The 20,194-nt window shown below is 40.4% G+C and overlaps 1 protein-coding gene across 6 annotated transcripts in view; it reads left to right on the forward strand.

Annotated features, from left to right (window-relative positions):
- THRB (thyroid hormone receptor beta) overlaps window positions 1–20,194 on the forward strand; it is a 188,098-nt gene that overhangs the window by 53,006 nt on the left and 114,898 nt on the right. For all 6 annotated transcript variants that reach the window (XR_014162000.1, XM_081883409.1, XM_081883412.1 and 3 more), the window contains exon 2: window positions 14,420–14,533. The gene's annotated coding sequence lies outside the window, so the exon portion shown is untranslated. The remainder of the gene's footprint in view (window positions 1–14,419; window positions 14,534–20,194) is intronic.

The raw sequence follows: 20,194 nt of genomic DNA on the forward strand, positions 1-20,194 counted from the left end.
GACCATAAAGAAGGCTGATCGCCGAAGAATTGATGCTTTTGAATTATGGTGCTGGAGGAGAGACCCATGGACTGCAAGAAGAACAAATCTATCCATTCTTAAGGAAATCAGCCCTGAGTCCTCACTGGAAGGACAGATCCTAAAGCTGAGGCTCTAATACTTTGGCCACCTCATGAGAAGAGAAGACTCCCTGGAGAAGACCCTGATGTTGGGAAAGATGGAGGGCACAAGGAGAAGGGAACGACAGAGGACAAGATGGTTGGACAGTGTTCTCAAAGCTACCAGCATGAGTTTGACCAAGCTGCAGGAGGCAGTGGAAGACAGGAGTGCCTAGCGTGCTCTGGTCCATGGGGTCACGAAGAGTCGGACATGTCTAAACGACTAAACAACAACAAACAGGCTTATAACAGGACCAGCTAGGAATAGTATGCTTTGTAGTTTACAATGCAGGTTCTAGTAGTAGAGCAACAGTCCTTTGCAGGAACCATTAAATTCAGAATGCCTATATGCTATGTGTCAAAAAAACTGCTTTGAGCGTAAGTAACTTCTGCTGCTATTACTAATTACAGCCTTTACAGGGCAAACTACACATGAAGGAGAATTTTATGATGCTTTAGATTTCCCCCCTCCCTGGGAAAAGCAACGTATGTATGTTTGCTTGTGTGATTTGAATGTCCTTTGCTCACAATTTCAGCCTCTTGCAGCTGCTTTTTGTTTGTTTGTTTTGGGGTGTGTGTTTTTTTTTAAGCACAGGCAGGAAAAACTGTAGAACTGCCTAACTAAACAAAAACAGTTCCTGCTCTGTGGCATTTACATTCTGAATATTAGGCAGTTTTCGTAGTGCTTTGAGTGAGTGATAGCTCCTAGTTAGGTCCGCTTTTGTGACACATCCCCGGTCTCTTAGAAATCAAATCATTTTGAGGCTGGAGGTAGATTCCTAAAGATTGATTAATCTACGAAGATAATACTGCAAGGCTTTCATGTTTTCATATAAATTATGAAAATAGAGATGAGTGTGGATTAAAGTAAAATGAGATCAAGATTTCATTAGATCTCTGGTTCTTATTTCTGAAAGACGTCTATTTAATATTTGTGTATTACTCATCCTCCAGCATAGCTAAGCTCAGGTGAATTTTCCTCATGTTTTATTCAGCAAAAAAGTTACCTTTATAAAAAACAACAACTTGGATTAAAGAGCACCATCTTTTTTTAAAAAAAAATTATTTAATCGTTTTTTCAGTACAAACATCATCCACAAAAGACACATACAACAAAAACCATAATAACAATAATAACACAATTTGACAATTCAGATTTGAATATACTGATATACCTATGACTACACCTTTTTTAACAATATTTTCCCACCTCTCTCTCCTCCCCCTACTTCCCACCACTATTCGCCTTATCGCTTAAATATTTGTCCCAGGTTTCTTCATATTTATCCATTTTGCGTTGACATGCAATTTGCTCGTATGTAGCTAATCTGTCCATATGCTCAATGGAATCTTTTTGCGGCTCTTCCAATTCATCAAAACAAGTTTTTTTGCTTCTAATATAACACAGTACATCCAATTTTTTTGACACTTTGAAATCTCCCACGTTTCCAGAATATAATTTAGAATTAAATTCAGTTCCCCTAAATAACAATTTATTTTTATTACTCTTGCTATAAATATCCTCACCTTGCACCAAAATAATCTTATCATCGGGCAGTTAATCAACATATGTACTAAGTTCGCATTTTTATTTCCATATCTCCAGCATTTGTCTTTACTTGTTATTTTCTTCTGGTATAGTTCTGCTGGAGTCCGAATATTATTTTCTGTTCCATAAGTCTTAGTCTTAGATCCATAGAGGCTATTTCTGTTGATTTTGTACTTGACTCCCAAATATTTGTTATCTGTACCCCTAACTCTTCACTCCATTTTTGTGTATCATATTCTAAATCATATTTCCCCCATTGAGTAGGGTTTTATATAGTGCAAATGTAAAGTTTTTCGTTTTTGTTGCAGATATTAAATCTTGTAGCAGCATGGATGTTTCTGATGCTGCTATAGCATCAGGGCCAAACTGCCTTTCCATCTTCAGCTTTTCTTTTATGGGTACTTGGCCGACTATCTAGAGTGGGAAACTCATTTTACTGCATCAAAGATAAAGGAAGAACTATAATGATATACATTTCTGAATTTCATTTGTTCTGATAAGTGGAGTCCAGAGGTACCAGGCATCTCACTTTCCCACATATCATTGGTTCTGCTGTATTTTAACTAGAATCCAATCTTTTTCATAGACTGTAGTTGTCAGTTCAGGTTGGAATAATCTGCAGTACAAGTCTGCCACTGACTTGTCATCGCTGCTGTCTTGTGACAAATAAGGCTCTTAAGAGAAGGTGCCAGATTCATATTATGAGAAGTAGAAAGTGTAGTGGAGAGGAAAAATGATATTAGCATTGCAGCTTACATAATAGAAATAGGAAGGTTTCACTGTGGATTGTATTAATGTTACTAAATGCTTCTCTACAAATAATAATAATAATAATAACTCTGGGGTTTCTTTGGGGTGTGCTGGAATTCCAGGGCATTGCCCCTTAGTGAATAGCCTATATTGATCAATGTTATGGTACTTGCGAGGAAGTATTAGTGCAGGCATAGGCAAATTTGGCCATCCAGATATTTTGGTACTACAACTCCCCTCATCCCTAGCTAACAGGACCAGTGGTCAGGGATGATGGGAATTGTAGTTCCAAAGCATCTGGAGGGCCGAGTTTGCCTATGCCTGGACTAGTGCAAGAATCCTACAGTACCAGTTGGGTTTCTGTCCAATTGGCTTTGACTGTTGTTGCTATGTGCGTTCCTATAATGAAGAATTCTGCTAGCATTCTGTATGGAACAGAAGTTTAGACTAGCTACAGTCGCATTATAACAATTAATTATATTAATTAACACTTATTAGCGCCAACTTGGAGAAAACTCTAGTTGTACCCAGTTATTTTTCTAGATTAAAATCTCAAAAAAAGAAAGAAGAGTTTTTATTTCGAAGTTAGTCTCAACAGGTTTTATCTGCAATGGGAACAGGACTTGCAACTCCTGAAACACAACATTCTAGGACCTGTGAGAGGCAAAGGGGAGCAAATTTGTGGGAGTGGGATATGGAGTCCAGCAGTAAAGGAATAGAGTCCATGTTCCTCAGGCAATGTACCGCTAACAATAAGGAAAACAGAAAATGCTATTTCCAGGGATTGCATGTTCTTGCATGTCCCATGCTGTTGAGAAGTACATCCATCCATAATATTAGGCCAACAGTAATAACACAAAGCAACAATTAAAAGTGCATAATTCAAAAAGGTTATCCCAGCCAATCCAAGACAGTCAGTGAATCCAATGTAGAGAACTCAAAACTCACGCAGTGGGTTGATTGAGCTACAGACTTCAGGTCATATTTCAGTATGTATTATACGGTCAGGAAATTAAATAGCAGAGTTACCATCCCCCCCGCCCATCCCATACAGTGCTTTCACACATATAGCATTATGAGTTTGTGGGTGCCAGACTTCTAATCCTTATAATCCCAGCAAGTGTGAAAATGTAAATCAAGCTAGCTTCCTCATGAGGTGATCACCTGGGAGATGGGCCATTAAGAGAAATAAAGGACAGGAAAGGGGCCATTTGGACAGAGGAAAGGGGGCTCTGTGGCAGATGACAAATAGGTGGGGCCCTCCCTCCCTCTCTTACGTAGTTAGTAAGATAAAACAGCAGTACTGCTGTGTTTTGCTGCTATGTCAGCTAGAAGCTGGGTGCAAAAAAAGGCTGGAGGCTGGACAGGCAAAGAGAAAGCCATGACTGATTTCTGCTTGAATCTGAGGCTGTGGCTATGGGAGAAACAAGGCCCTTTGGGGGTGTTGATGTTGTGTACCCCTCCATCATAGGCTCAGGTTGTATATATGTGTAAATAAACCATATAACCTAAAGACACCACAGTCTGTGCTGTGCCAAAAGTAAACATAAACCCTAGGTAAGCACCTGAAACCACTGGAATCTCCCACCACTGGGACAACAATGGCCTTGATTTATATTTTTAAATCCAACCCTCTCCAGTCTGTGAAACATAAATATTCCACCACTGACAAATCCGTTGGTAATTGCCCAAAGAGAATGAAGTAAACATAGGGATATGTTTGTTAAGCACCCTAATTTGCATGTTTTCAGTGCTCCAGCATCACGCTGTTGAGTAATGTTCAGCTTGTTATTTGCTATAAATCCTAACATCCTTTTTTCGAAAATGCCATTACCTAGCCTGTAATCCTCCCTGTTCCTTTTTCTTTTTAGTTAGTTAGGTTTCCCACCCCCTCCCTTTCTGGTGCATTTCCATGTGTCCTTGTTAAATTTTATTTGATAGCTTATGTAGAACATTTAACATGCCTGCAGTTGGAACACCGTCATAATGGTAAATCTGCATATTTTAAGTTACTCCCCACACATTCATAAAAAGATGGATCAGAACAAAAGTTCAATATTCTTCTCTCGTAGCGGTTAACCAGATGTTTAGCAGGACATGAACACAACAGCATTTTCTCTAAAAACTAAACAAAAGCAAACCCACTTCATTGTTGCAGTTTGATCTCATCCATTACCATTTGTTTACTTGAATAAGCAAAACAAAACAGTTATATCTCTATATTATTGTTAGTTCCTTTTAAAGCTTTATTGGGGGTTAATGGCTTGTTTTATTTTGTTTTTGTTTTTTATGTATTTTTATTTTGTGATTTTTATGTTGTGAAACCTGTGGGTATAGGGTGATTGATTGATTGATTGATTGATTGATTGGAGAAGGAAGGAAGGAAGGAAGGAAGGAAGGAAGAATAACGTCATCAATCTTGCCCTATGATCGTTCTGATATTTGGTGGTAGGGGCAAAGCTTTGGAATGTGAGTTCAAAAACCAGCTCGCCAAGTTCATAAACCTCACCATAGCTGTCAACTTACAGATTTGAAAATAAGGGACCAGCGGCCTCGAAAATAAGGGATCAGCAGCCAAAATAAGGGATTTTCTGAGCACAGGTATGTTCAACTTCTGAGCCCTTCCGAGCCAAAGGCAGAAAGCCCAGTCAGCAGCCAAACGAAGCCTCATCAATAAGGGACAGCAGTGGGACATGGCGCTGGGATAAAGGACTATCCCGCCAAATAAGGGACACTTGACAGCTATGAACTTCACCCCAACCCATGCTAAATAAAGTCCAAACTACTCTGGTCAAGTTGTTTAGCTTGAAACGCTATAAAATAGCCCCCATCACAACCCCTCTCTGATAACCTCTTCTGTTTCCTTATTCAAAATTTAACTAGCAGTGAGAAAGAGATTCTGTATTGGGACTTCCATAAACTTCTCCACTAGGCCCGAGTGCTGCTGTGCATTGCTTTTGCCAGTTTTGACATTTTGCACGGTCCCTGGCAACTCCTATAGTTCCTCTGTTAATCTCTCCATCGCACCATAGATCTGAGATTTCATTTACCGTCTTGTACCCCACCACAACCTGTTTCTGTCACCAAGTGTAGGTTGAGAAAAAGAAACCGGCTGGTTGGTACCATAGAGGCTAAAGTTAATGAGCTTGTTTGTGCTCTTGATGACATAATTAGGACTGCAACAGGTTCCAAACTTGAAGGATAAGAACAGACTACTTACAAATTTTGCAATTAGTTGTCTCATTACATGGGTTTGGTGTATGTTTCCCTCTTGTAACGTTGCACTGAACATCTTGGAATTTGTAATTCCACCTTTGTTTTTTCATTTCTCCATTAGTAAGTTCCCTCTTATCTACACGCTCACCTCCTGCAATTACCAAGCTCGTTCTTCCTTGGGTATGGCTTGCAAAGTGCTTTTTTGAATTACTACTTTCAGTAGTTGCCAGACCTCTGCATTTTCACTTCGTGTAACGTGTGCACTCCAAAAATGCACTCTGAATGTAGCAGCTGAATTTATTTATTTATTTGGGTGGGGGAGGGCGAGTATTATCAATCCTGATCACACATTGCGGTAATGCGGAGAATGACTCTTCTTTTCAGGTGACTTGCTTCCAGACCAGTTGCTTAAAGCTTCTGTGAGCCATCTAGCAACATGTAGGCTGACAGACTGGCACACTGGAAAAAATTGGATGCATATGTTCAGAGGGAAAGCATGAGACTATGGTCTTACCCATATAAGAAACCCGAGGTGTATTTTGAGCTATTTATGGTGTTGAAGGACTATTATGTTTCTCTACTCCATGGGTAGGCAAAGTAAGGCCCGGGGGCCAGATCTGGCCCAATCGCCTTCTAAATCCGGCCTGGGAACAGTCCAGGAATCAGCGTATTTTTACATGAGTGTGCTTTTATTTAAAATGCATCTCTGGGTTATTTGTGGGGCATAGGAATTCGTTCATCCCCCCCCCCCCCAAAAAAGTCCGGCCTCCCACAAGGTCTGAGGGACAGTGGACCGGCCCCCTGCTGAAAAACTTTGCTGACCCCTGGTCTACTCCACTACCCCCAAAATCCTTTCCTCTTTGACCAGTATGAAAACCAAGCAGGCTGGTGGAAAACAGTCCGATTGCTTCATAGAAGGACTGTTATTTGATGCTTGCTGGAACCAGCACAGAACTGCAGCTTACTAGCCTCTTAACAGGCTTATAGTTATGTTGGCCAGTTACCTCTGTGGGCTGGTTTGCAAGACGGTGCTATATAGACAGCACACAAGGACAGACCTCCAGCAATGTATAATTGTTTGTGGCCTTTTGGGTAGTCGTCCTTGTCAAGAAAAGATTTGCACACATGCATGTTATTTCTTTCTGTGGCTGATAGTTTCTGGGAGGGATTTAAGTTTGAAATTATGCATGGGGGGAAAGGGGCAACCTCTCCTCCCTTCCCAGTGCCCCAGTAGCTCTACTGCTACTTTTGGAAGAAGGAAACTATGTACTGTGTCCAAACATGGAATTCCACCGGAAAGCATAGTTGGCCCTAGGGCACAGGCCTCTCGGACCCCCATAGAGGGCAGGCCGGCATAATGGAAGCTGTGTGAAAAATGGATGTTACTAGGTTTCAGATTCTTTTTATATATACAGCGGAACCTTGGTTCTTGAACTGCTTAGTGTCACGGCTAAAATGGCCGCTGTTTCTTTAATGCGAATAAAGCTGGGTCAGCATGACTCAGCGGTCTGCACCAAGTTGTATATATAAAGTGAGAAATGTTAGTTTGTGCTGAGGCTGGTGTTTGGGTTGGTTGGTGCTGGTGTGTATTCTTATTCAGTTGTGTTTTGCACAAAGACTTTTAAGAATAAAACTCTGCAAGGATATTCTTCTGGACTCTTTTATGCTGACAAGGGTCTGAGGACCAGGCTGAGGAGACAAAGGGAGGTCAGGACCCTTTCCTTCTTTTTTTTTGCTTTTTAGAAACACTGACACTTAGTTGTCGAACAAATCGGCTCCCGAACACCAAAAACCCAAAAGTAAGTGTTCCGGTTTTCGAACATTTTTCAGAATGTCCAACATGTCTTCTGCTCAAATGCAGAAAGCTCCTGCAGCCAATTGGAAGCTACACCTTGGTTTTCAAACGGTTTCAGAAGTCGAACGGACTTCTGGAACGGATTAAGTTCGAGAACCAAGGTACCACTGTGTGTGTGTTTGTGTGTATTTATTCTGTTTTACAATTTAAAGAACTCATTTTTACATCCTTAAGATATCAATGATTTCCTTTCTTCTCTTTTCGTTGTTCATTTTACATATCATAAATCCCTGCATATTTTACAGAAACTATACCATTCAGTATTCCATTATTACATCCATCATAACTTGTTTACACTGTTGAATTTATCTTTATGCTGCCAGTGATTTCAGCTGTACACAATTATTTCCCATATATTCAATAAACATTTTCCAATCTTCTTTAAACATATGTTCTTCTTCTTCTCTTCTTCTGTATGTTAAGTCTGCAAAGCTGCGCATATTCTGCCAACTTAAGTTGCTACTCTTCTTTGGTTGGGACCTCGTTCATTTTCCATTTTTCGGGCTAACAAAGCATGGGCCGCAGTAGTGGTATACATAAACAACCTATTTTGACACCAAGGCTTCAGATTCTTCAGCATGAGATCTAGAATTCTACACTAGGAAAAAATGGAATTCTGTGGGGACCGGGGAAAAAATTGCAAACGAATCACCCCTACCAAGGGGCAAAGACAGTGAAGGAGAACCTGACCACATTTTCAGGTTTTCTGCACCACTATGATGATTATTTATTGCCAGAGGCAATAAAATCATGCTTTCACACAGAGCATGGCCATAGGTACAGTATGCACCTCTGTGTCAAAAGTACCATACAATATAACTTTTTAAAAAAATCAGTAAAAATGCTATCACAGAAAAAAGTGACAAAATATCTAGAAATTGTCTTCTCCCTTCCCTTAAACAATTGCATTAAAAGTATATCAGATTGAACTTTTAAAACAGGCTTAAACTTCAGCACACACATCAATTGATCCAGTAAGGTTTTCCTCCCTGAGAAGTTTGTGTCTGAATGAAAATTCGTATGTGCAGAATCCTCAGAATGAAGATACATGTCTTGGGCCCTAATGAAACACAAATGTTCTTTTCTGCTTTCTCCTGTCAGTGAATCACTTTGTTCTAGATGTGCTGATTCATCTAAGCCTCTGACTGACATTGGTAATAACCTGGAAGGTGGCAGAATTCAGATTCAACTGTTGGGTTTTTTGTGTACCCACTAGAATTGATACTCGGTGCCTTGATTCAGTTGTGCGGAGGGGCGGGGGACGACTCCGATTCTTATTCTGTACAAACTGTAAACTGATGGGCCTTTATTACTTCCAGGCTTGGCTGAATTATTAAGCAGCAGCTGCTTCACCTCTCCACAGGAAAATGCAGGCATTTGGTTAAGTGAATTACTACCACTTCTCACACTTTCTCAGACAGAGGATGCCTTTCACTTCTGACAGCCAAATAACAGTTGCTGATGTAGAATCTTCTTTGCAGAAGAACTGAAGCTGGCAGAATTTTTCTCTCTGTCAATGGATACGTAATTTACATTCGGTTCAACTGTATTTCTGCGTCGATGAATTATTTTTACTCCATTAAGGATTATGTGAAATGGCTCATTTCTGTGCTTGACCCACTCAGTCCTCCAAACAGGAAAGGTTGGATTTACAATGGAGTTAGAATATGAGGTTCGTCCATGAAAGATAGGTGCTCTGAGAGCCAGTGTGGTGCAGTGGTTAAGAGCCATAGACTCGTAATCTGGTGAACCGGGTTCGCGTCTCCGCTCCTCCACATGCAGCTGCTGGGTGACCTTGGGCCAGTCACACTTCTCTGAAGTCTCTCAGCCCCACTCACCTCACAGAGTGTTTGTTGTGGGGGAGGAAGGGAAAGGAGAATGTTAGCCACTTTGAGACTCCTTTGGGTAGTGATAAAGCGGGATATCAAATCCAAACTCTTCTTCTTCTTCCTCTGAAAATAGCTATATTTTAAGGTAGTGTTAGAAACTCAGGTATATAAGCTAGGTGCCAAATGGCTTCTTAAACCAGTATTACAGTCACCAAAAAAGAATGCCTAGTTGCCATTTTGGGGCCAGAAGAGCTCAAAAGTTGTATTGTTCAATATGGCTTTTTGGTTACTGAGATTCATTCTGATAGTGCAGATGCAATATCATGGATAGAATTCTACAGGATGTGTTGCTAGTGTGTGAGAACAGTTCAGATCAAACGATCCCCATGCAGGCACCTCTAGATGATCGCAAATGGCCAATAACCAAGGGCAAAATGTGTCTGGTGAATTTCAAATGCTGTTGTAAGGATAGGGGTGTGGGGGGGGAGGGAGGACTCGGCTAAATTGGCAAAGAAAAATCGCTTTATATGCGTTGTTTATGCATTCTAACACTATGGCACCAGATGGCGCTGTGGAGTTCTGTTTTTGCCAACCTGATTTCTCATACGAAGTTTGCAACGCGTTTAAACGAAACGCTTCTTTGATGTGTATAGATCCAGCCAGAGAGAGAAATAACTGTAAGCAAATGGACTTCATTTGGGGAACACCCTTATGGCAGTAAGAACATGGTCTCCTTCCTTCTCCAGTCATCTATATGTGATGTGAAGAAAGAAAGAAGCTAGGCCTAGTAAAAAAGAATTGTCCTCCAGAAAGGCCTTCATCTTCAGAAGTCTTGTTCTGTGTCCTTCCACCAGGATGCCAGACGGAGCCTTCTTGATTAAAGTTCTACATTTGTAGAATTCTCTTCCAGTTTAAGTGCTTCTAGTTTGCTTTTCTTGCCGTTTTAATGATTGTGCAAACCTTAGAATGCTTTAAAGGATTTTATCTGTTGTTTTGTTACTGTTGTTTGGCTGTGCTATGCTATTCTTGCAATGTCCACTGTCCTGAAATCCAAATTGGTGTAGAGATATTTTATGCAAATTATTTTTTAAAAAAATATATATTATAGACCACCATGGGACCTTTTTAAATGCCAAGAGGCAGAATATAAATAACTGGCTATTTTCTTCCATTCTAGGCCAGAATTCTGTGTGACAGAAATGCCACTGTTCACAGCTCCCTCAAACCTATTTGTGTTTGAGGGGAATGTATATATATATAGAGAGAGAGAGAGAGAGAGAGAGAGAGTTGAAAGTAATTCAGTTTATACGTTATTTTTCAAATGACTGAGTCCACCTGAATGGTTTTCCCTGTTGGCCCTGCTTGCCCTTGACCCAGATGGCTACTTCCATTGCTGTCACGATAGCTCTAGCAAAAGGATGTTGTGTTGGCCTAGAGTGTGATAGATTAGTTATGTAAACTGATATGTCCTTACTACACCTGCCCTGGTACCTTCAACTGCTGTTGTATTTGAATGATCTAGGAGATTTTAGAGTCAGGTGCAGCATAGTTTGACTGTTCATTGCCACTGTGGGCAATATCATACCCTCCAACTTTTCTCTGGTGAAAATAGGGACGTCCTATTCAATCATCATCATGATGATGTTGTTGTTGTTACCCTACCCATCTGACTGTGTTGCTTCAACTACTCTGGACGGCATCTTTCATATATAAAAACGTAATAGAACATCAAACATGAAAATACTTCCCTATACAGGGCTGCCTTCAGATGTCCTCTAAAGGTTGTGTAGTTACTTATCTCCTTAGCTCAGGGATTGGATAACTCCAAACCCTCCATCGTTTCTCTGATGAAGATAGGCGCTGTGGGTTAAACCACAGAGCCTAGGACTTGCAGATCAGAAGGTTGGCGGTTCGAATCCCTGCGATGGGGTGAGCTCCCGTTGCTCAAACTCTGCTCCTACCAACCTAGCAGTTCGAAGTGCAAGTAGATAAATAGGTACCGCTCCAGCAGGAAGGTAAACGGCGTTTCCGTGCGCTGCTCTGGTTCACCAGAAGCAACTTAGTCATGCTGGCCACATGATCCAGAAGCTGTATGCCGGCTCCCTTGGCCAGTAAAGTGAGATGAGCACCACAACCCCAGAGTCGTCCACAACTGGACCTAATGGTCAGCGGTCCCTTTACCTTTACGTTTAAGGAAAAGTGGGGCATTCTGGGATCAAAGCAGAAACCAGGATGGCTTCTGTAAATCCGGGATTGTCCCTGGATGCAATATTCCAGAGGTTTCATGCTGGTTGAGAGGACTCTTACAAGTTCCACCATGCAAAAGTCAGAGGTTTCTATATAAGCATCTCTCTCCATCCAGGAAAGACAGAGGGAGTCTGGCCATTCAAGGACAGCCAGGCAAAAAAAAAGGGGGGGGCGGAAATCCCACAGAGAGATGTGAATTGTGAGCTTAACAGTGAGGCCTGGACGGCTGCATTTTCTCCTTAGGCCCGAGGTTCCCAACCCCTCCTCTAGTCTAGATAGTCTGCCCGCATCTTTATAGCCGCTGTTTTCTTTGCGTGCTAGAAAACCTGTTGCTCTTGACACATTTAATCTGATGTCCTGTCTAGTTTCTCTAACCTATGGCCTGGAACTTGTGGCGTCCTGCTACTTAGCACAGTTTGTGTGAGAATATAACCGCGTTGTTTCTCGTCCTGCGAAAGCAGAAATAAAAACATCCTTTCTTCATCCACGACTGTAATACAGTTAGACTTGAAACCTATCAAGAGAAGAGTCTGCATTGACATTGCCAAACCATTGCGTTTCTGTGTAGCGGTTGGAATTTTTCGCACCAGATTTGTTTTTGTTTCTTAATTGATCCATGTCAACTCCGAGTCTCATGACTGAATTCTTGTCTTGCGGCACCCTGATGACTAACAAATGTATTATTGTGGCATGTGCTAGGGCAAATGCTCTCAGCCTGGCACGCATGTGTGCGTGCGTGCAAACACACACACACACACACAGATATTTTGGACTACAAAGCCCCTCATTCCTGACCATTTGCCATGCTGCCTGAGGTTGTTGGGAGTTGTAATCCAACACAGCTGGAGGGCAACAAGGTGAGGAAAGCTGAGCTGCTGTAATTGAATACAGTGGTACCTTGGTTCTCAAACGCCTTGGTATTCAAATACAGTGGTACCTTGGGTTAAGTACTTAATTCGTTCCAGAGGTCCATACTTAACCTGAAACTGTTCTTAACCTGAAGCACCACTTTAGCTAATGGGGCCTCCTGCTGCCGCCGCATCACCGGAGCACGATTTCTGTTCTCATCCTGAAGCAAAGTTCTTAACCTGAAGCACTATTTCTGGGTTAGCGGAGTCTGTAACCTGAAGCGTATGTAAACTGAAGCGTATGTAACCTGATGTACCACTGTAACTTGGAACCCAAACACTGCAAACCCGGAAGTAAGTGTTCCGGTTTGTGAACTGTTTTCGGAAGCCAAACGTGCTCCATTTTGAGTGCCACACTTCCGTTTAGAGTGTTACGCTGAGGTCTGTCGGTTTCTGCTGTTTATTTTGCATTTTTGTTTTTACGGCTCTTTTGTTTTGTTTTTGTGGCTGTGTGGAACCCAGTTCAGCTACTGATTGATTGTGTGACTGCAGTACATTGTTTATTGCTTTCATTTTATGGATCAATGGTCTCATTAGATAGTAAAATTCATGTTAAATTGCTGATTTAGAGGTTGTTTTTAAAAGTCTGGAACGGATTAATCCATTTTGCAATCCTTTCTTTTTTAAAAAAATAATTTTTATTTTAAAAAGTTTTAACATACATTATTATTTTCATTACTCCACAAACAATCTCAATACCTTTACAGGGGTCTTCAAACCCCTGGATTTGCCCGCCACCTTCTCCCCAGTTTCCAATAGTTACCTCTTCTGCTACTACAGCGGCAAGAATGCTATTTGCCCCAAAATGGAAAGAAGCAGAAGTCCCAGCAAAGGAAGAATGGATACAAAAACTTATGGAATATGCAGAAATGGTGAAACTTACCAGAAGAATAAGAAATCAAGATAACAAATTTTTAAATAAAAGAATGGAAATGGTTTATTGAATATTTACAGATAAATTGTGAACAGATAAAAATGTTGTCAGGATTATTGTAATAACCTGCAGTTTTATAAGAGTATATATTTAAAGAAGATGAATAAATGAGCAAATTAAGTTAATTTGGATATGCAGAAGATATTAAAAACAAATTTAAGGAACCACAGAAAGAGGAGAAAGGAAGTCAAGTTTTGAAATGTCAAAATGATTGTAAAATTAGTGAAATGTATAAAATTGGTGAAATGTATAAACTTGAAAAGTATAAATAAATACATAAATAAAAAGAATTACAGTGGTACCTTGGGTTACATACGCTTCAGGTTACAGACTCCACTAAGCCAGAAATAGTGCTTCTGGTTAAGAACTTTGCTTCAGGATGAGAACAGAAATTGTGTTCCGGCAGCGCAGCAGCAGCAGGAGGCCCCATTAGCTAAAGTGGTGCTTCAGGTTAAGAACAGTTCCAGGTTAAGTATGGACCTCTGGAACGAATTAAGTACTTAACCCAAGGTACCACGGTAGTCTATGTTCCATAGGAATGTGATTAAAAAGTAAATAAATCCCCAATTTGTTAGTTTTTAACCACAGAGAAAACTGTCCCTTTGGAATTTAGTTTTTAAAAGTTACTTTTGAACGTTAAATATAAAAGTGCTGGAGTATATAGAATTTCATTACTTTATTTTATTTTTTATTAATGTGTGAATTTCCACTTCGGTTCTTATACTGTATGACCAGGTGTATGTATATACTGATAGACATCTCACTATGACGATGATAAATTTGAGTGATGTCAAGTAAAATACACTCCAGACTTGGCTGATTAGATCTTCATTCTGATCAGTAAAACTCTCCGGTGAGCTACTGGTACAATCATGTCTTCTGAGTTCATCCTTCAATAGTTTCTAGGCGCATAGTTTCTGTGAGATAAGCATTTGCTGAATCGTGCTATTTTTATTTTTATTTTTACCCTCAGATGCTAAGAACAGAAGACCTGTGATCCCTGTATCTGCGCATATATTTGAAAACAGATATGGTTTCTGTCATCCTCCTGCTCAATCTTGTCTCTCATTTATGGGCTCGTTCTAAGGTCAGTTTTTACAGTGTTTAAATTCTGTTAAATGTTTTGGAAGAAAGGCAAGGCAAGACTCACAAATGCAAGGTAATGTTTTCCTCCAGAGAAAACAGATGCCCTCTTCTGAAATAAACTTTTCGAAATGTTGTGCAGAGCGACAGAAGGCAGCAGTGTTAATTTTTTTAAAAAGGATTGTATAAATGAAGGAGTTCGTGAGGCCTTGTGTAGAGTTGCACGCATAGCAGAATGACTGAGAGACCCTACTTTATTCGGTGCAGGGAGATTCCATAGAGTCCTGTGCCCTATTGTTTCAGTGCTACTGGAGCCAGGACAAAAGAGGCAGATAAGCAGGGTGTTGGGGACAGGGATAGGATACAGGCAGCGTGGATAAAAATCAATGATTTAAATAAATAAAAATCAGATTTAAAAAAAAATTTAAATCAGATTTTTAGATATTTAAATCAGATTTTTAAAATGCACTGGGAAATGCAGAGTGGATGAAAATCAATGATTTTTTTTTTAAATAAGATTTTTTAAAATTTTAATTGGATTTTTAAAATAAAATGCTATTGGAGGAAAAATCTTTCTAAAGATAGTTTTCTATTTAAGTTACATTATAGTCCAAAGGCTATTCACCAGGAAATAAGGATTTGTTTCAAGTTTTTCATGAAATTGTTTAACCACATCAGTTAACCAACATGGATACGTATGCTATAATGTTACTGTTTTAGTTAAATAAATTGTTTAAATTGCTATTAAGGAAATGATTGTGTTCCCCTTTCCAATAAAGTGTAGCGAAAAGTCGTTCAACTATAAACAGTTAACTTCTTAAACCTCACAATAATTTCATAATTGTCTGTGTATTTCTAATGGTATAACCAAAACAGTTGTTTTTGGTATAACTGTAAAAATTACTCTGAAAATTTATTATTCCAAAAATGAAACCTTCATCTGGTTGTAAATATTAAGATACCAGTAAGAATGAGTCTTTCTGTAAAAAAAAAAGATTTAAATCAAGTCTTACTGACTAGTGATTTAAATTGTTATTTAAATCGATTTGATTTAAATCAAATCCATCCTGTATAGAGGTGTATACAATTCTACATGATGCAAAGTGGATAGAGATAATTTTGTTCTCCCTACTAGAACCCGGGCTTTGCATATTCCTCCTCTTCCTCTAACGTTCTCTACCAAGTTAGGTAAAGGTAAAGGGGCCCCTGACCATTAGGTCCAGTCGTGACTAAGCCACTTCTGGCGAACCAGAGCAGCGCACGGAAACGCCGTTTACCTTCCTGCCGGAGCGGTACCTATTTATCTACTTGCACTTTGACGTGCTTTTGAACTGCTAGGATGGCAGGAGCAGGGACCGAGCAACAGGAGCTCACCCCATTACAGGGATTCAAACCACTGACCTTCTGATCGGCAAGTCCTAGGCTCTGTGGTTTAACCCACAGCGCCAACCACGTCCCCTCTACCAAGTTAGTTTTTTTAAAAAAAAATGTAGTCAAAGTCTCGTTTCCCATCATCATTTTACTTTCCTATAACAGAAGTGATAAAAATAGGGACAGACTTTGAGCAATTGGAAGAACAGAGTTACCAAAAAAACCCCTAAGGGCTGTGTCCCGCGTCACTGGAAAGATTTCGTGAAGCATTTATATAGCCACATCCACAACTTAACATCTAAACATTTTCACAAAAGGCTTAGGTAGAGAATCTGATAAAAGTTGCTCTTTTCTTAAAAATAAAGTGTGCATATCTTTCTGTAACAAATATTTAAGACATGGGCTTGTGGCTTTAGAATGTAACTTCAGAACTATTATTGTTTATCAGATTTGTTGCACTCCGTTCATTTTTTTATTGCTATCATTTATTATACTTTATCCTATCTTCCATTCAGGGAGCTTTTGAGGTAAGTTGGCCTGAGAGAGAGGAAAAACTAAAGTCAGCTTTGTAGCCAAGTGGGGAATTGAACATGAGTGACCCCGGTCCTAACCTGAGATGCTAAAACACTGGTTTTCTAAGCCCTTCTCCTATCATTTGTCATGAGATCTGGAAGACACTCAGAGCTGGTCTTGCTGTTAGGTAGAGTGATGTGCAATGAAAAGACTAACAAATTGTTATTTAATGTATTTTTAGTCTGAGCGGCGAGGCGCTGATGGGATTTTCTGCTTTAAGTTCCAAAATAATTTGGCCAGCCTTGGGTGTTGGGTGTGTGTCTGCTGTTTGCTGGTGAAGGCACATGTGAGTGAAAAACTTACAAATAAAAAGAAAATAGATGCCAAATGTCCACCACACCAAATGCAACAGCCTCAATGTCAGTTTGATGGCCTCAAGGGCATTTGCCTGAGCAGGTGGTTGATAAACTGTTGAATAACACCTGTCTGCGTTCACATTAAAAAACCCCACACTTAATTAAGAAGATATTTTGTACTTTTTTTTAAAGTATTTAGTCACCCATCTCTCTGTAATATAGCAAGCAACACAGAATGCTGTTGTGAGGTAAGGAGCAGTTACCATTTGGGTCAGTTTTAATGTGAAAAAATGTAAATCTATGCTGACACCGAGTTAAGCCCAACATTTACCCAAATTGCTAGTTCCTATGCATGGAGACGTACATAATTTTCTGAAGGAGATTTTAAAAATTAAGTAAGTAAGGGTGAGCTCACATGGACATGTTCATCACAGGATGACTGTAAGATCAAGCAACGACTTTAGGCTGGTTGACACAATTTTACATTTCATGAATGCATAGATGAGGAAGCAGGATCCTGCGTGTGTCTGTCTATCTATGTATCTATCTATGATGGGCGTAAAAGCCGAATAAACATTTTGATTTGATTTGATATCTATCTCTGAACTGGCATGGGAAAAAGCTAGATCTTTCCACCATACAGAAAGAGCCTTAGGTGCATAGAAGTCTTATGCATAAGGTTCTGTTAGCAGTTCTACTGAAAACATGCAGAGGTTAGGTCTCCTTGTGTGAATGGAATGTTTGTAGAACAAAGATGGCGGACAGCATTTGTCTATCCCTTGAGGTCACATCGAGCACATTGACCACATTTGGACAACCCTAAAGTTGCTTAATTGTTGTTGGCTTAATTGTTGTCTGTCTCGAGAGGCAATGGAGTGCGCTTCTGGGGGTGAAGTCAGACCACTGTGTTCGCTGCACCAAAGCAGCCTCCCTTGGGTGCATGCCTGGGCAGTCTGTATGGAAGTCTGGGGAGGTGTATGGAGGCAGTGTGTAAGGCAGGGGTAGACAACCTAAGGCCCATGGGCCACAAGCGGCTCACGGGGGTCGTTTAACCGGCCCCTGAGCCGTCCCCGAACCAAGCCGCCCGCTCGGCAAGTCCCTGTGTGCTGCGCTAAACTGGCGCAGCGCACCGTGGGGACTCGCTTCTGCAGCACCAAAAATCACTTCTGCGCAGACGCAGGAAATTGTGTCTGCTCAGACACAGATGTCGGAAATCACCAGCATACGCAATCCGATCCACGGAGGAATCCCAGGCAAGGTGAACCTTGCCAACCCCTGGTGTATGGGCTGCCAAGATGACAAGAACCACACACACACCCCTGCTCTGTGTCACTGATAAGGTCCAAAGGAAAGCAGAGCAATACTGCAGGAGTTGCCAGAAGGAAGCATAAGGCTAAACCAAGTGAGGGTAGCTGATGGGTCTCAAACTCTTGGTGAGTTAGGCATGATGGGAGTTGTGGTCCAAAATCAGCTAGAGACCCAGTCTAGTCCAACGCCCTGCAATGTGGGAATATGGGGCTGTCCCATACAGGAATCGAACCTACAGCCTTGGTGTTATCAGCGCCACACTCTAAGCGATAAATCTAAAAGAGCTTCTCTTACTGAGTTGAAAATATTGAAACAACCAAGAGAAAGAGAATATAGAGTGAAGGAGAAATGTCTCAGATCCCAGGAAATGTATTCTTAGAGTCTGACTCGGCTTCCCTCTCCTCCATCCTACTCTAGAGAAAGTTGGCTTTTTTGTATAATTGCGTCTGTATCTGTCGATGCTGTTAAAGACAGCAGAATGTATGCCATGTGCTGGCAGATAGGTCTGAGCACATGTTTCTGTGGGTGGAATTGCCATATCAGGCTTTCTGGCAATCGTGGTTAATTTTTAATCCATACTTATGTCCTTTTTATGGTCTCCCTTTTGGAAGTTGTTAATACATAGCAGCTGACTGAATTTCCCTGCTTTTGATTAACCAAGAGCTTAATTATCCGGTAGGTTTTGCTGTTCCTCAGACTTGGTGGGTGAACCTTCCTCTCTGCCAGATCAATTCTTGGTCAATATGTTCAAGAGAATGAAGGCCATGTTATGTGATTGTTCCCCTCCTGTATAACTTTATCAGTATTTTGTGTGTTTGTGTCTGAGAAGGGTAGACAGGAATTGGCTCATTTAACAAGAAAAATAACTATGACATAATCCCATTGACTGTAACGTCATTGTGGCTCTCTCTTGCATTCAGTATAATATTTGCAAAGTTCTTGCATTGTCTAAAGGTCATTCTGCAATTGTGAATCAGTTTTTATCTGTTACTTGTATGAATATCTCAGCAGATTTTAAAGATTCATTACACAAGTTATACTCCCAGGTTTATTCTGGATATTATACTTCAGTCATAATTTTTGGTATATAGGAGTGTTACCTTGCTAATTAAAAATCACAAATGAACATTTACAGCACAATCCTATACATTTTGGCCAGGAATAAGTCCCACTGAATTTACTAAGCAAAGGGGCTTACTCCTAGATAAATATTCATAGAGTTGCAGCCTTCCCTCCCTCTCTTTAACTATTTTGTTAAGTATTCTTGAACTGGTATTTACTGTATAGATAGATATAATGAACATTCAAGAGCAAGTTTGCTTAGAGCAGAAAGAACAAAGCAAAAAATGTCCTCTTAAAGTAGGGGGAAATCCAGTATTGATATCTTTAGCTCTGTACTAAAAAGTATTATCTGATATGCTCTTATTTAGCATCCTTTGGGAAACAAATGGTACCAATTATCTCTCTGGTCAGTTATACCTTAGTTTATGTCAGGCATCCCTAACCTGCGGCCCTTCAGATGTTTTGGCCTACAACTCCCATGATCCCTAGCTGACAGCACCAGTGGTCAGGATGATGGGAATTGTAGTCCAATACATCTGGAGGGCCGAAGGTTGGGAATGCCTGGTTTATGTTGTCCTTTGGCATGTTTTCTGCTTTCTGTCCTTTTGTGAACATGTTGGTATAAGACTATGAAAGAACTATGAGAGAGAGAGAGAGAGAGAGAGAGAGAGAGAGAGAGAGAGAGAACTCGTGCCATTTAAATGTATATGGTGGCAAACAATTGCTCTTCTGGTGGTCCTGTTTTTGGAGTACTGCTGGCATAGACAGGATTGTATCTAGAGTCCCAATTCACCACCTTATGCTGTCATTGGTTCAAACACACCTTTCACTTGAGTTGCTACATCTGTAACCTGAAATGGTGTGGGAGGAAATCCAGAAAAAACTTGATAGCCTTACTCAATTATATCATCACCTGAATGAGTCCTTGGGCAGAATGGTGGCAGGTCAGATGGGAATTGTTCTTTAGATTTCATCTTTTGACCTCTACCTTAAATGCATAACTTTCTGCAATTTTTACCCACAATTCTATTCTGTTCTCATCCTGAAGCAAAGTT

The sequence above is a fragment of the Podarcis melisellensis genome (assembly GCF_964234715.1).
Source record: "Podarcis melisellensis genome assembly, chromosome: 12".
NCBI classification, from domain to species: Eukaryota; Metazoa; Chordata; class Lepidosauria; order Squamata; family Lacertidae; genus Podarcis; species Podarcis melisellensis.